Raw genomic sequence first — 16,756 nt, forward strand, 5'->3', positions numbered from 1 at the left:
AGGGAGGGTGGAGGGGGCGGCGGGTAGGGTGGAGGCGCGACGGCGGTGTAGGGTTGTGAGGGAGGGAGGGAGGCGGCGGCGCGGGACAGCGGTTGCGGCAGCGGCCTGGGGAGGCGACGGCGGCGCGGCTAGGGGTGGGGATCGAGGTTTAGCTGATACCATGTAGAGGAATAGGATGCAACTCTTAATGTATTGATAGGTGCATATGCACAAGTATATATAGTACATAGGGCAAGTCATATCCTCAATTATACACAAGGAGGAGACTTGGAGTACAAGAATACATGTGCTAAATACATATCTCAACATTATTTATTCACAATTTTTTTACATTGAAGATCAACTTTTTTAAAAAAAATTGAATTTTTTCAAAATCGATGAACTTTTGTCTCCGCAAACTTCTCTTCAAAATCCACAAACATTTTTCAAATTCATGTTTTTTTCTTCAAAATCCATAATTATTTTTAAATTTTGAAGTTTTTTTCAAAATCGATGATGTTTTCTAAACTTGTGAACATTTTTAAAATTTTTGAATTTGTTGAAATACATGAATTTTTCTGAACTTGTGAACTTTAATCGAATTCATGAACCTTTTTCAAATTTCTGATTTTTTTGCATATTTTCACAAAGGTAAGGATTGAACAGCTTAACTGGTCAATGGTTGACCGCTCAACTGGTCAAACATCGATCGAGCGAATCAAGCAGAGGGGTTGCACCCTGGCGAGCGACCACATACCTGTGGATGGACATGGACCGGCCCATGACCGCGGTGTGTGTGGGCGCCAGTTTGGCTCTCCGGCGCCTGAAGCGCTGACGAGGAGCACTCTACGGATCGGCCATTCGTATGGAATGTGCATAATACCTTTTTTAGATGAAGTGTGCATAATGCTAGCTTGGATGCCAGGCCGTGAATCTTGAGCCCCCTATCACCAGCCTACATAACGTTCTCATGGGTGCTCATCCGCTGAAAATGCACTTTGACGTCGCCATTGCTACTACTCCCTCTGCATCACAATACTTGTCGCTGGGGAACCAAACTTGTTACCCCAGCAACAAATACTTTGGTACGGAGGGAATAGAAAGGTACTCGTTGTACGCATCCAGGTCCATACTCGACTACTGGTACTACTTCTCTTAAAACATGACTGTTTAAAACTGCACCTAACACTGGCTGTCGCCCAAGCTTTCCGCTCTCCCATATGATATTATTGTCGGCAACCAGATGAGTGGAGATCCGTCCCTGTCATTTTCATTAATTAGTTGTAGGTTATCGTACGGGCTACTAGTTTGAATTGACATGTGACCATCTCATCCGAGTCATGTGTGAAGGCAAAAAATCTTCGTGACTGTTGGCGAAGGTATGCGCTAGTATTATCATCGTGCTATCTTTACAAAGCTGCCGCGGTTGGCGTCCGGCCTGTAGCAGTTCGTTCGTCCCCTTCGATCCTGAGATGAGTGAATGAGATCCATGAGACCAGTTCAAACTTCCACGGGCCACTCAACTTGTCCGCTTGGTCTCTAGTCCGCGTGCGGCGACTTGTGGTGGTGTCCACCGGCGGCGGGCTTGAAATCTCGATTTGCTACAGCCAACAGATCTCCCTTGCACAAAGCTTCCTCCTTCCCAAACACCAACAAGCCCGGGAATGGCCTCTCGCCCCCCTCCCGCGACGCTCCCGCGGGCGTCCAGGAGGCAACCCTAGCGCTGCCGACGCCACCCCCCTCCTTCTCTCCCTCCTCCCTCGCCGCCGCCGGGGGCACGAGCGGGCGAAGCCCGGTCGTCGCTGGCGGCGGCAGGGCCCTTTCGTCTCCTTGCGCGGGAGGTGCGACGCGGGCCGGATCTCGCCGGCTGAGACGGTGCACTCGATGTCGGGCGTAGCGGCGTGGCGGCGCTCCGGAGTGGGCCAGCGACGGTGGCGTGGCGTCGGGCGACAGGTGGCATGGTGGTGGTGCAGGTCGGCGGGTGGTGTCGGTGGCGGCCGCCTCGCAGCAGCGCCTCGGCGCCACTTCTGGCGCTGCGGGTCGCGGGCGACCGGGTCACAGGTGGCCCCTCTCGCCATGGTTCTCTGGTGGAGGGGCGGCGCGGCAGCGGTGGAGGTTCGAGGCCCCGTCCAGCCGGGCCCTTGCGGCTGGACAGCGGCGCTCGGCGCGGGAGGCCCTCCCTGGTGACCTCATGGCTGCGATGTCGGCAGGTCCGTGCTCCCTCCTTGCTACGTCTTGAGCTTGCGTTGGTTTTCCTTGAAGAGGAAAGGATGATGCAGCAGAGTAGCATAAGTATTTCCCTCAGTTTTTGAGAATCAAGGTATCAATCCAGTAAAAGCCTCCTCAAAAGTCTCACGCACCTACACAAACAAACAAAGATCTCGCAACCAACGCAATAAAGGGGTTGTCAATCCCTTCACGACCACTTGCGAAAGTGAGATCTGATAGAGATAGTATGATAAGATAAATATATTTTTGATATTTTATAATATAGATGCAAAATGTAAAGATGTAAATAAAAGTAGATTGAAAGCTTATATGATAAAAGGTAGACCCGGGGGCCATAGGTTTCACTAGAGGCTTCTCTCAATATAGCATAAGTATTACGGTGGATGAACAAATTACTGTCGAGCATTTGATAGAAAAGCGAATAATTATGAGATTATCTAGGCATGATCATGTATATAGGCATCACGTCGGCGACAAGTAGACCGACTCCTGCCTGCATCTACTACTATTACTCCACACATCGACCGTTATCCAGCATGCATCTAGAGTATTAAGTTCATAAGAACAGAGTAACGCATTAAGAAAGATGACATGATGTAGCGGGATAAACTCAAGCAATATGATATAAACCCCACCTTTGTATCCTCTATGGCAACAATACAATACGTGCCTTGCAACCCTTTCTGACACTGGGTAAGGACACCGCAAGATTGAACCCAAAGCTAAGCACTTCTCCCATGGCAAGAAAGATCAATCTAGTAGGCCAAACCAAACTGATAATTCGAATAGACTTGCAAAGATAACTCAATCATACATAAAAGAATTCAGAGAAGATTCAAATATTTCTCATAGATAAACTTGATCATAAACCCACAATTCATCGGATCTCGACAAACACACTGCAAAAAGATTTTACATCGAATAGACCTCCACAAGAGAGGGAGAGAACATTGTATTGATATCCAAAAAGAGAGAAGAAGCCATCTAGCTAATAACTATGGACCCAAAGGTCTGTGGTAAACTACTCACAACTCATCGGAGGGGCTATGGTGTTAATGTAGAAGCCCTCCGTGGTCGATTCCCCCTTCGGCGGAGCGCCGACGAAGGCTCCAAGATGGGATCTCGCGGATACAGAAGATTACGGCGGTGGAAATTGTTTTTCATTGGCTTCCTGGATGTTTTCGGGGTACGTGGGTATATATAGGAGGAAGAAGTACGTCGGTGGCTGCTCGTGGGGCCCAGGAGACAGGGGCGCGCCCAGGAGGGGTGGGTGCGTCCTCCTATCTCCTGGCCGCCTCGTTTGCGTCTTGACTTGCACTCCAATTCTCCGGATCACGTTCGTTCCAAAAATCATGCTCCCGAAGGTTTCATTCCGTTTGGACTCCGTTTGATATTCCTTTTCTTCGAAATACTGAAATAGGCAAAAAAAACAGCAATACGGGATGTGCCTCCGGTTAGTAGGTTAGTCCCAAAAATGATATAAATATGTAAAATAAACCCATAAACATCCAAAAGGGGTAATATAATAGCATGGAACAATCAAAATTATAGACACGTTGGAGACGTATCAAGCATCCCCAAGCTTAATTCCTTCTCGTCCTCGAGTAGGTAAATGATAAAAACAGAATTTTTGATGTGGAATGCTACCTAGCATAATTCTCAATGTAATTTTCTTTATTGTGGCATGAATGTTCAGATCCAAATGATTCATAATAAAAGTTCATATTGATAAAAGAAATAGTAACACTTCAAGCATACTAATCAAAGCAATCATGTCTTCTCAAAATAACATGGCTAAAGAAAGTTCATCCCTATAAAATCATATAGTTAGGCTATGTTTCATTTTCATCACACAAAATACTCCCATCAAGAACAACCCCGGTTTCAGCCAAGCAATTGGCTCATACTTTTTAACGCGCTTCAGCCTTTTTCAACTCTCACGCAATACATGAGCATGAGCCATGGATATAGCACTATGGGTGGAATAGAATATTATGATGGAGGTTGTGTGGAGAAGACAAAAAAGAAGAAAGTCTCACATTGACGAGGATAATCAACGGGCTATGGAGATGCCCATCAATTGATGTCAACATGAGGAGTAGGGATTGCCATGCAACGGATGCACTAGAGCTATAAATGAATGCTCAACAAAAGAAAACTAGTGGGTGTGCATTCAACTTGCTTGCTCACGAAGACCTATGGCATTTGAGGAAGCCCATCGTAGGAATATACAAGCCAAGTTCTATAATGAAAAATTTCTACTAGTATATGAAAGTGACAACATATGAGACTCGCTATATGAAAAACATGGTGCTAATTTGAAGCACAATATATGAGACTCACTACATGAAGAACATGGTGCTACTTTGAAGCACAAGTGTGGAAAAAGAGATAGTAACATTGCCCCTTTTATTTTTTTTTATTTTTTTATTTTTTTCTTTTTCTTCTTTTTTTCTTTTCCCTTTTTTTCTTTTTTTGGGCATTTTTTCTTTCTTTTGGCCTTTCCTTTTTTTTCTTTGGGACAATGCTCTAATAATGATGATCATCACACTTTTATTGATTACAACATAGGAATTACAACTCGAAACTAGAACAAGATATGACTCTATATGAATGCCTCCGGCGGTGTACCGGGATGGTGCAATGAATCAAGAGTGACATGTATGAAAATTATTCATGGTGGCTCTGCCACAAATACGATGTCAACTACATGATCATGCAATGGCAATATGACAAAAGTAATGTATGTCATGATGATGATGAACGAAACGGTGGAAAGTTGCATGGCAATATATCTCGGAATGGCTATGGAAATGGCATGATAGGTAGGTATGGTGGCTGTTTTGAGGAAGATATAAGGAGGTTTATGTGTGATAGAGCGTATCGTATCACGGGGTTTGGATGCACCGGCGAAGTTTGCACCAACTCTCAAGGTGAGAACGGGCAATGCACGGTACCGAAGAGGCTAGCAATGGTAGAAAGGTAAAAGTGTGTATAATCCATGGACTCAACATTAGTCAAAAGAACTCATATACTTATTGCAAAAGTTTTATTAGCCCTCGAAGCAAAGTACTACTATTCATGCTCCTAGGGGGGAGGTTGGTAGGAGTTAACCATCGAGCTCTCCCGACCTCCACTCAAGGGAAGGCAATCAAAAGAGCACTTCATGCAATAAATTTTTTACACAACTTTTACCATATGTGCATGCTACGGGACTTGCTAACTTCAACACAAGCATTCTTTAAATTTATAATCACCCAACTTGCATGACTTTAATATCACTACCTCCATATCTCAAAACAATTATCAAGTATCAAATTGATCATAACATCCAATTCACTTCCTATGATAGTTTTTATTATACCCAACTTGGATGCCTACCATTCTAGGACCAATTTTATAACCATAGCAAATACCATGCTGTTCTAAAAGACTCTTAACATAATATAAGTGATGCATGAGAGACTAGCAATTTCTACAAAATTAAGCCACCGCCGTGCTCTAAAATATATAAGTGAAGCACTAGAGCAAAAACTATCAAGCTCAAAAGATATAAGTGAAGCACAAAGCATATTCTAACAAATTCAATCAAGTAGGCTTCTCCCAAAAGGTTTGTACAGCAAGGATCATTGTGGTAAACTAAAAATCAAAGACTAAAATAATACACGACGCTCCAAGCAAAACACATATCATGTGGCGAAAAAAATATAGCTCCAAGCAAAGTTACCAATGAACGAAGACGAAAGAGGGGATGCCTTCCCGGGGCATCCCCAAGCTTAGGCTTTTGGCTATGCTTGAATATCTTGGGGTGCCATGGGCATCCCAAAGCTTAGGCTTTTGCCACTCCATATTCCATAGTCAATCAAAGCTTTACCCAAAACTTGGAAACTTCACAACACAAAACTCAACAGGAAATCTTATAAGCTCCGTTAGTGAAAGAAAATAAAACCACCACATAAGGTACTGTAATGAACTCATTATTTATTTATTTTGGTGTTAAACCTACTTTATTCCAAGTTCTCTATGGTTCATACCACTTAATATTAGCCATAGATGCATCAAAATAAGCAAACAACACACGAAAGGCAGAATCTGTCAAAAACAGAACAATCTGTAGCAATCTGTAACTAACGCAAACTTATGGAACTCTAAAAATCCTACCAAAATAGGAAGTCCTGGACAATTTGTCTATTGATCAGAACCAAAAATAATCAACGCAAAAGCACGTTTCTGTGATTTAACAAAACTACATTTGTGCGCGCAAAGTTTCTGTTTTTCAGCAGAATCAAATCAACTATCATCATAGGTTATCCTATAGGTTCTACTTGGCACAAACACTAATTAAAACATAAAACATCTAAACAGAAAGTAGATGCAAAAATTTATTACTAAACAGAAACAAAAACGAAAAATACAAATAAAATTGGGTTGCCTCCCAACTAGCATTATCGTTTAACGCCCCTAGCTAGGCATAAAAGCGAAGATAGATCTAAGTAGTGCCATCTTTGGCACTCAATTCATAGGTAGCTCGCATGATAGATTCATAAGGTAATGTGAATTTATTTCTTGGAAAGTGCTCCATGCCTTTATTTAATGGAAATTGGAATCTAATATACCCTTCCTTCATATGAATAATCGCGCCAATCGTTCTAAGGAAAAGTCTACCAAGAATAATAGGGCAAGAAAGATTGCAATCTATATCAAGAACGATAAAATCTACGGGCACCAAATTTCTATCAGCAACAATGAGAACATCATTGATCCTTCCATTGGCTTTTTAATGGTGGAATCCGCAAGGTGCAAATTTAAAGAGCAATCATCAAGATGATGGAAACCTAGATTATCACATAAAGTTTTCGGAATCGTGGAAACACTAGCACCCAAATCACACAAAGCAAAACACTCATGATCTTTAATTCTAATATTTATAGTAGGTTCCCACTCATCATTAAGTTTTCTAGGTATAGAAACTTCCAAATTAAGTTTTTCATCATAAGATTGCATCAAGGCATCAATGATATGTTTGGTAAAAGCTTTATTTTGACTATAAGCATGAGGAGAATTAACAACGGATTGCAACAAGGAAATACAACCTTCTAAAGAACAATTATCATAATCAAATTCCTTGAAATCCAAGATAGTGGGTTCAATACTATTTAAAGTCATGACCTCTCCAATCCCACTTTTACCAAATTTAGCATCAAGATCTAAAAATTCTGAATTCTTGGGACGCCTTCTAAATAAAGTTGACTCATCTCCAGTCCCATTATTATCAAGATTCATATTGAAAAACAAAGATCTAATAGGAGACACATCAATAACTTTAAGATCTTCATCATTATTTTCATTGAACTTTTCTGGTTTGGCAGCCATCTTATTGACTAAGGTGGCTTGCTTATCAGAAATTTGGGCTATGGCCTTCTCAAGCCAGATAATCTGAGAGTTCACACCATAAAATTCTTTATTCATATCATCAAGCTCCTTATTCATAAACCCCAAAAAACCTTTTTGTTCTTTAAGCTCTTTCTGAAGAAATTATTATGCTCAAATTGCAAATTTATAAAACTTCTAATATTTGATTCAATCTCTTCCAACCTTCTAAGAAGGAGGTCGGTACTCTTAGGCAAAGCCATAAGGACAAACAGGCACACAAGCAAACATAAAGAGGCAAACGAAAAAGAGAGAGAGAGATTGGGAACGAGAGGACAAATAAAATGGCAAGGGCGAAGTGAGGGAGAGGAAAACGAGAGGCAAATGGCAAATAATGTAAATGCGAGGGAGATGAGTTTGTGATGGGTACTTGGTATGTCTTGACTTGAGCGAAGACCTCTCCGACAACGGCGCCAGAAATCCTTCTTGCTACGTCTTGAGCTTGCGTTGGTTTTCCTTGAAGAGGAAAGGGTGATGCAGCAGAGTAGCGTAAGTATTTTCCTTAGTTTTTGAGAACCAAGGTATCAATCAAGTAGGAGGCTCCTCAAAAGTCCCACGCACCTACACAAACAAGCAAAGAACTCGCAACCAACACAATAAAGGGGTTGTCAATCCCTTCACGGCCACTTGCGAAAGTGAGATCTGATAGAGATAGTATGATTAGATAAATATATTTTTGGTATTTTATAATATAGATGCAAAAAGTAAAGATGCAAAAAAAAGTAGATTGAAAGCTTATATGATAAAAGGTAGACCCGGGGTCCATAGGTTTCACTAGAGGCTTCTCTCAAGATAGCATAAGTATTACGGTGGGTGAACAAATTACTGTTGAGCAATTGATAGAAAAGCGAATAATTATGAGATTATCTAGGCATGATCATCTATATAGGCATCACGTCCGCGACAAGTAGACAGACTCCTGCCTGCATCTACTACTATTACTCCACACATCGACCGCTATCCAACATGCATCTAGAGTATTAAGTTCATAAGAACAGAGTAACGCATTAAGAAAGATGACATGATGTAGAGGGATAAACTCAAGCAATATGATATAAACCCCATCTTTTTATCCTCGATGGCAACAATACAATACGTGCCTTGCAACCCTTTCTGTCACTGGGTAAGGACACCGCAAGATTGAACCCAAAGCTAAGCACTGCTCCCATGGCAAGAAAGATCAATCTAGTAGGCCAAACCAAACTGATAATTCAAAGAGACTTGCAAAGATAACTCAATCATACATAAAAGAATTCAGAGAAGATTCAAATATTTCTCATAGATAAACTTGATCATAAACCCACAGTTCATAGGATCTCGACAAACACACCGCAAAAAGAGTTTACATCGAATAGATCTCCACAAGAGAGGGGGAGAACATGGTATTGACACTACAAGAATCTGCTACTTTGCCATCTGCCACGGAGGACGGCAAAGGCATGGATGGCGGACGGCAAAGGTCTTTGCCGTCGGCCGCGGACGGCAAAAGTGGACGGCAATGAAAGGGACGGCAAAGAGCTACATTGCCGTCCGCTTCGGGCGGCTGACGACAAAGGGTCCTTTGCCATCAGCTGCCGACGGCAAAGAATGCTGATGGCAATATTTGCGCTGTTACTCCGTCAGGTGGTTAACAGCAAGCCTTTGTCGTCCGCCGCTGTAGGCAAAGTTTTTTTTCCTCTTTGCCGTCTGCCACTGTAGGCAAAGTTTTTTCCTCTTTGCCGTCAGCCACTGTTGGCAAACTGACCAAATAGGTCAGCCTCCCAGGAAGCACAGTTGCCTGCCATGTGGCCTCTTTGCCGTCCGCTGCTGATGGCAAAGAGCCCTTTGCCGTCGGTGGCCGACGGCAAAGAGCCTGCATATTGTCTCTTTTTTCTGTTTTTTTTAAATTCAACAATTTTCACAGCAAATATATATGACATATATAGATATATTTCACAGGGCTATTTAACAACACATAAGTTTCATCGTACATACATATATAGTTCCATCCACTCATACATAGCAAGTTGCACATACACATAAGTTGCAACCATTAGGAGGTTGCACATACATATTACAATGCAAAGTTTCATCAAGATAGCAAGTTCCATCGTAGCATACACATAAGTTGCAACCATTAGAAGAATACTAGAAGAGAATGAAATAAAAAACAAGCACTCCATAGCAAGGTAGCTTCCGAGAAGTGAATGAAATCTGCAAAATGGCAAATAAGAAAGTTAGGAAAAGGTGACTAGGAGAAGAAGACTAGAAGAAGAAGCACGCCATCGTTTGTGAGGTAACTTAGGTGAAATGGATCGTTTATGAGCTAACTTAGGTAAAATGCATCATTTTAGAGCTAATGTAGGTAAAATGGATCGTTTATGAGCTAACTAAGCTAATTATGCCTTTTTTTACATAAGTAAGGTAAGTACATGTCATTATTGAGCAAACCTAGTTAACTAAGCATATTATAACTAACTTAGGTCATTTTGGAGGAAACAAAGCTAAGTAAAGATCGTTTTAGAGTTAACTTAGGTAAAATGGCTGGTTTTGGAGGTCGGTAAGCTTATTAAATCATTTTGCAGGAAAAGAAGCTTACTCTAGCTAGGTCATTAAGGTAAGCATATTGGATGAAATAAAGCTAAGTCTAGGTCTTTATGCATTTGTTAAGCAAAAAACTAGAGGAACTTACCTTGATCATGGAGGTGTGGGAGCGGGCTGGCTCATGCCAGTAGCTGGAGAAGGATCGTGTGATGCTTGTGTGGAGTTACGCTGCACCAAAGATCATTTCCAATGTTTCGTTATCATGATGACACTCAAATGTTAAGACTAGCAAGTAACGCCCATTCAAATTAAACTCACCGTGGTCTCAGGAGCAATCTCTGGATCAATGGCTATGGAGCCATGGGACCTCATCACCTGCTCTGGATTGCTCGGGTTAAACTCCTCCCCTTTCCTCGCCTTCCCCTTGACTTGCTTGTAAGAGGCAGTGTGGGCCATGGCATACAGGTCGTACCCCTCTGGCACCTTATCCGTCTTATTGTAGCATGCCTGAAAGAGAGAAACAAAGTAAATTGGTAATTAAAGGGCTGAAGCTAGCATGATGACTGAATTGCATTAATCATGAAGCAAACCACATTACCCAATTCCGCCCGAACTGATATAAGCTGGAGCTACCTTGATGGTGTGGCACACCTTCAATTTGGGCACGTTTGTCCTTGGCCTCAGTCGGCTCCCCTTCCATCTTTCAACACCTACCATGACAAAGAGTAAACGAAATTAGTACAACATAAAAAAAATACCGACATGAATAATAATATGTATATCACTTAAGTGTATCATCATCAAGTACAACATAAAAAAATTGAATACCTGACACTACTAATAATCTTGATCAGTATCATCAATAAATGCATAATCATCATCATCATCATCATCATCACCTCTTCTTGTTCCGGCTCTTCTTGTTCCTCCTCTGGGGTGATGTGGGATTCACTGTCGCTGTCTACTTCAATGTTTTGGGGTGAAGTATACCGGTTCTTGAAACGCTTTTTGGAAAGACGTGTCTCTTGGAAGAATTCTCCTTCATATGTGTCTGGGTTAATGTGAGGTTCATAATCCTCTTCCTTTGGGGGAGATAGTCTAGCACGTGGCGGCACTTCATAAACGACATCCCAACCTTTCAGATTTGGATTAGTTTGGCAGGCCCAGGGTAGATAGAATACTTGGGTCACCTGTTGAGCCATAATATAGACATCAGGAACATCTAAATGGGTGCTTTGGTTGATTTCAACTAGCCCTATATGTTCATGAGTCCTTCTAGTCTCCTTCGGCTAAAACCAATAACATTTGAAGACTACGACATTCGGTGGCTTTTCACCATAGAATAGAAGTTCATAAATTGCTTCAACTCTCCCATAATACTCGGTACCTCCTTCGCCGATAGCAGATACACAACAATTTGTAGACTTTCGGTCAGCCATAGATAGCTCTTTGCCATATGTACGAAAACGATACCCGTTGATGTCGTATTTGTCAAATGAACGGACCTTATAGTCAAAACCATTAGCGACTTGTCTCAATTCGGCGTCCATAGACTCTGAATTAGCCTACAAGTTTAATATGAAAGGATTGTTGCATCACGCACAAATTAGCGAATGAAATGAAATTGTCTAATATAATTTACCGTTTTTTGAACCAAGAGATGAAACCGGGATAGCCACCTCCTTGCTTTGCGAGAAGCTCATACTCTTCGACGGAATCCTTTTGGATCACCGCTCCATACGAGAATAGGGCGACGTATCGACTGTATGAAATATCCAGGAATAAGAGCAGTTCAAAGGAAATAGAAGTTGTGAAACAATGTACTGAGAACTTACTCGATGTACGGCCGCACTTCTATCAGGTTGGTGAAGATATACAACGAAATGGTCCACCATTCTTCGTTATCCAAAGGTACTGGATTTGAAACACTGGCTGGTGCGAGATTGCCTTTGAATAGGCTGAGGTTGGATCCACCCTTTTTAGGCTCGTCCGCATTGTACCGAGGCTTCGGATTATGCAAATGACGATATTTGGTTTCATAGTGTGCTGTCACGAAGTTTGCCGCCTCCTCAGTGATGAATGCCTCAGCCATAGACGCTTCAATTCTACGTTTATTTTTACATTTTTCTCGAAGCGTCTTCTGCATCCTCTCAGTTGGGTAGCACCAACGATTTTGCACGAGCCCCCCAATCTTGCCTCTGTCGGGAGATGCAAAATCAAATGCTGCATTGGATTAAAGAAGCCCGGTGGAAAGATCTTCTCTAACTTGCAGATCAACTCTGGCGCCAACTCTTCCATTTCTTCTAGCACGCCAGGCGATAGTTCTTTCGCACAAACAACATAGAAGAAATAGTTGAGTTCTGCCAGTACTAGCCATTCATCCTCAGGGATGAAGCCACGCAACATCACCGGCATTACCCGCTCAATCCATATGTGCCAATCATGACTCTTGAGACCAAATATCTTCAATTTATCAAGACTCGCTCCCCTCTTTAGATTCGCTGCATACCCATCGGGGAACATCAACTGCATTTTCACCCACAAGATAATTTCCCTCATAGCTGGCCTTCCAAGATTGAACCATGCCTTTGTCTTCGTCCAGTTCTACTTTCCTTTCGGTTCTTCCATGTTTTGTAACGACCTATCACATAGCGCCTCCAGATCGACTCTAGCCTTAGTATTATGCTTTGACTTCCCATCTATGCTGAACAATGTACCAAAAAGTGCCTCAGCGATATTCTTCTCAGTGTGCATCACGTCGATGTTGTGTGGGCAAAGGAGGTCTTTGAAGTAAGGCAGATCCCATAAGCATGTTTTGTGAGTCCAGGCGTGCTCAAAATTATACCCCTTGAAGTACCCTGGACGCTCTGGATCTGGCTCGAGAGCGTTTAACTGATCCAGGGTCTGTTGGCCTGTCAACGCAGGTGGTGCAGAGTTTTTTACAACTCTACCTCTGATGAAGTTCTTCTTGTCTTTCCTGAACTTATGGCGAGGATCCAGGAACTGTCTATGCATGTCGAAGCAAGAAAACTTGCTTCCGGCCTGAAGCCAACGAAACTCAAGAGCTCCCTTGCATGTGGGGCACGGGAACCTTCCATGCACACACCAGCCAACGAATAGCGCATACGCCGGCAAGTCATGCGTCGAGTACATGTACCAGACACGCATTATGAAGTTTCGTTTGCTATAGGCGTCGTATGTCTTGAACCCATTATCCCAGGCTTCTTGCAATTCGTCCTTAAGTGGCTGCATGTACACATTCATATTTTTCCCCGGATAGTTGGGCCCTGGAATTATCAACGTCAGGAAAATGTTCTTTCTTTGCATAATCTGTCCGGGGGGGGGGGGGGGAGATTGAGTGGAAAGACAAATACGGGCCAACAACTGTATTGGGCTGCCGTCATACCAAACACACTGAACCCATCGGTGCTGATGCCGACTCGAGGATGCCTCGGATCTGCCACTTTGTCAGCATGTAATTCATCAAACCTTTTCAACGCAACACCATCCGATGTGTGTACCATCATCAGTTTCCCATCTGCATCTAGTTCGGTTCTTTTGCCTGTTTTGTGCCATGTCATCTGTTTGGCCGTCTCTTCGACCATGAAAAGACGTTGAAGTCTTGGTATGATTGGCATATACCGAAGAACACTAACAGGGATTGTGGTCTGTATCTTCTCACCCATACCGTTGTCTACCACAATATACCTGGAACACTTGCAAATGGGACAATAGTTCAAGTCCGCATAGTCAAGCCTAAATAAGGCACATCCTTTCTCACAGGCATGTATCTTCTCATAGGGCATCATCAGTGCACGGAGGATTTTGTCCGACTGGTACAGGTTTGCAGGCATTACATGGCCTTTGGGTAGAAAGCGTCCAAATACTGTCATAATTGCGTCATAGCATTCTCTGCCCAAGTTGAACTGAGCCTTCAAAGCCATTACTTGTGAGATGGCATCCAACTGACAAAGCTCAGTGTGCTCGTGGAGCGGACGTTTCGAAGACTCCAACATTTCATTGAAGGCCTTTGCAGATTCCTCCATCTCCTCGTCCGAATCCCGAGCATCATCATAGTCTTACACCATGTTTTCCATCCCGGTACCATGCTTGTCGGTGCGACGATGATCCACGTCAGCTTGGTCACGTTGGGCAGACTCACCATGAAATGTCCACACCGTATAATCGGGCGTAAAACCATTCTTCTGCAGGTGTTTACCCATTTCAGCCTCTGTCCTCTTTTCCCAATTGCCGCATCGGAAACAGGGGCACCAAGTTTTCCTCTGGCCATTTGCAAATGCGGCTTGCACAAACCCCTTGGTTTTTGTGAACCATTCAGCGCTCCATTTGTTCTGACCAGTGTGACCGGTATACATCCACGCACGATCACTCATCTTGACTTTCAGAGCTACTGGACACACAACAATTATATATATAATTCACCATGTATAGATTCATCAGTTGATCTACTTTGTCAATTTTATTACGTTCATGCAACCTACACTCTAATAGGTAATGATAGGTCCTAATCCCACCCGAGTATGTGTAGATTGGGTTCATTTTCCCATATGCTATGCTCCGGATCTGACGCAAAATTTCGGTAGCACCTCCCCTCTGTTCTCCTGATACACGTCTCTGCAATAAACAGAGAGGATGTGTACCCGAAGAACAATAGGGGAGGCGCTGACGAAATTTATGCGTCAGATCCGGAGAAAAGCATATGGGAAAACGAACCCAATCTACACATACTCGGGCTGTCCATGGATAGCGTTGGACAATTCGAAAGAATCAAGGTTATAAATATGCAAATGTATGCATATTTATAACTATGACGCTTTCGAATGGGAGACACATATTGGTTACGCATACTGATGATTCAAGACACATATATAGCTAGCTATCAAGTTTCATCGGCATGGACACCGGAACAGAGCAAATAATTAATGGGGGAGGAGGACATGTCATTTGTGCTCACCCACGAACGAAGGGGCAGAGCTCATCAAACGCACGGCGAGGTCGTCGAACACCAAACCTCGCAGCGGTGAAACAACTGCACATTTAAATCAACCCGATCAACACAATTATATATGATGTTTTTCATAACAAAATCAGAAAATATATGACCTAACTAATAATTCACAAATATAAGACCCTGTCGGCCTCGGGGGGTCGGGTGTCGGGGTGTCTGGGTGTCGTGTCGGGGTCGGGGTGTGGTGTCGGGGTCAGGGGTCAGGGGGTCGGGGTGTCGGGGGTCAGGGGGTCGGGGTATTTCCTTCTCCTTCTTCTTCTTTCTTTCTCTTCTTCTTCTTCTTCTTTCCTTTCTTCTTCTTCTTCTTCCATCTTTTTTCTAATTTTTTACTTCTTTTCATTTCTTCTTTTCTTCTTCTTCTACTTCTTCTACTTCTTTTCTTCTTCTTCTTTTTTCATCTTTCTACTACTTCTACTTCTTCTACTTCTTCTAATTCTTTTCTAACACTAACACTAACACAATCGAGCACTAACAATTAAACAGCAAAAAAAATTGAAAAAACAGAAGAAAAAAAATTGTTCCCTCACCGGAGCAATGGGACGGTCGGCGGGGCGGCACCGGGCGGCGGGTGCGTCGCCGGGCGGCGGGGGCGGCGCCGGCCGGCGGGTGCGTCGCCGGGCGGCGGGTGGGGTGGTGGGGGCGGGGGGTGGTGGGGCGGAGGGGCGGCGGGGGGCGGGGCCGGGGCGACGGGTGGCGGGGCGACGGGGCGTCGGCGGGTGGGGTGGGGGGTGGAGGGGTGGTGGGGGTGGCACCGGGCGGCAGGGGCGGCGCCGGGCGGCGAGGGCGGGGGCGGCGGTGGATATAGGGCGGGCCGTCGGGGAGGAGAGAGGAAGAGGAGAGTAACGGGCGGGGGGGGGGGGTGTGGACGTCCGTTAGTTAAAGAAGCTCTTTGCCGTCCGCCATTCTTTGCCGTCCGCCATTGTCTCTCTTTGTCGTCTGCTAGCTGACGGCAAAGAGGTGGGGATGTTAAGTTTTTTTAAACGGGCGGGTGGGTTGGGGCCACCTCCCTCTTGCCGTCAGCTGGCTGACGACAAAGAATCTTTGCTATCAGCTGGCGGACGACAACGAAATGGCTCATGGCAAAGTGCTTCTTTGCCGTCCGCCGTCTCTTTGCCGTCGGCTTTTCGGTAGCTGATGGCAAAGAGCTTCTTTGCCGTCCGCTAGCTGACGGCAAAGATCAGGAAGATGGCAAAGTAGCTGATTCCAGTAGTGTGAGATCCAAAAAGAGAGAAGAAGCCATGTAGCTAATAACTATGGACCCGAAGGTCTGTGGTAAACTACTCACAACTCATCGGAGGGGCTATGGTGTTGATGTAGAAGCCCTCCATGGTTGATTCCCCCTCTAGCAGAGCGCCGGCGAAGGCTCCAATATGGGATCTCGCGGATACAGAAGGTTACGGCGGTGGAAATTGTTTTTCGTTGGCTCCTTGGATGTTTTCGGGGCACGTGGGTATATATAGGAGGAAGAAGTACGTCGGTGGCCGCTCGTGGGGCCCATTAGACAGGGCGCGCGCCTAGGAGGGGTGGGCGCGCCCTCCTATCTCCTAGCCGCCTCGTTTTCTTCTT

The sequence above is a fragment of the Triticum aestivum genome, chromosome 7B, assembly GCF_018294505.1.
Source record: "Triticum aestivum cultivar Chinese Spring chromosome 7B, IWGSC CS RefSeq v2.1, whole genome shotgun sequence".
NCBI classification, from domain to species: domain Eukaryota; kingdom Viridiplantae; phylum Streptophyta; class Magnoliopsida; order Poales; family Poaceae; genus Triticum; species Triticum aestivum.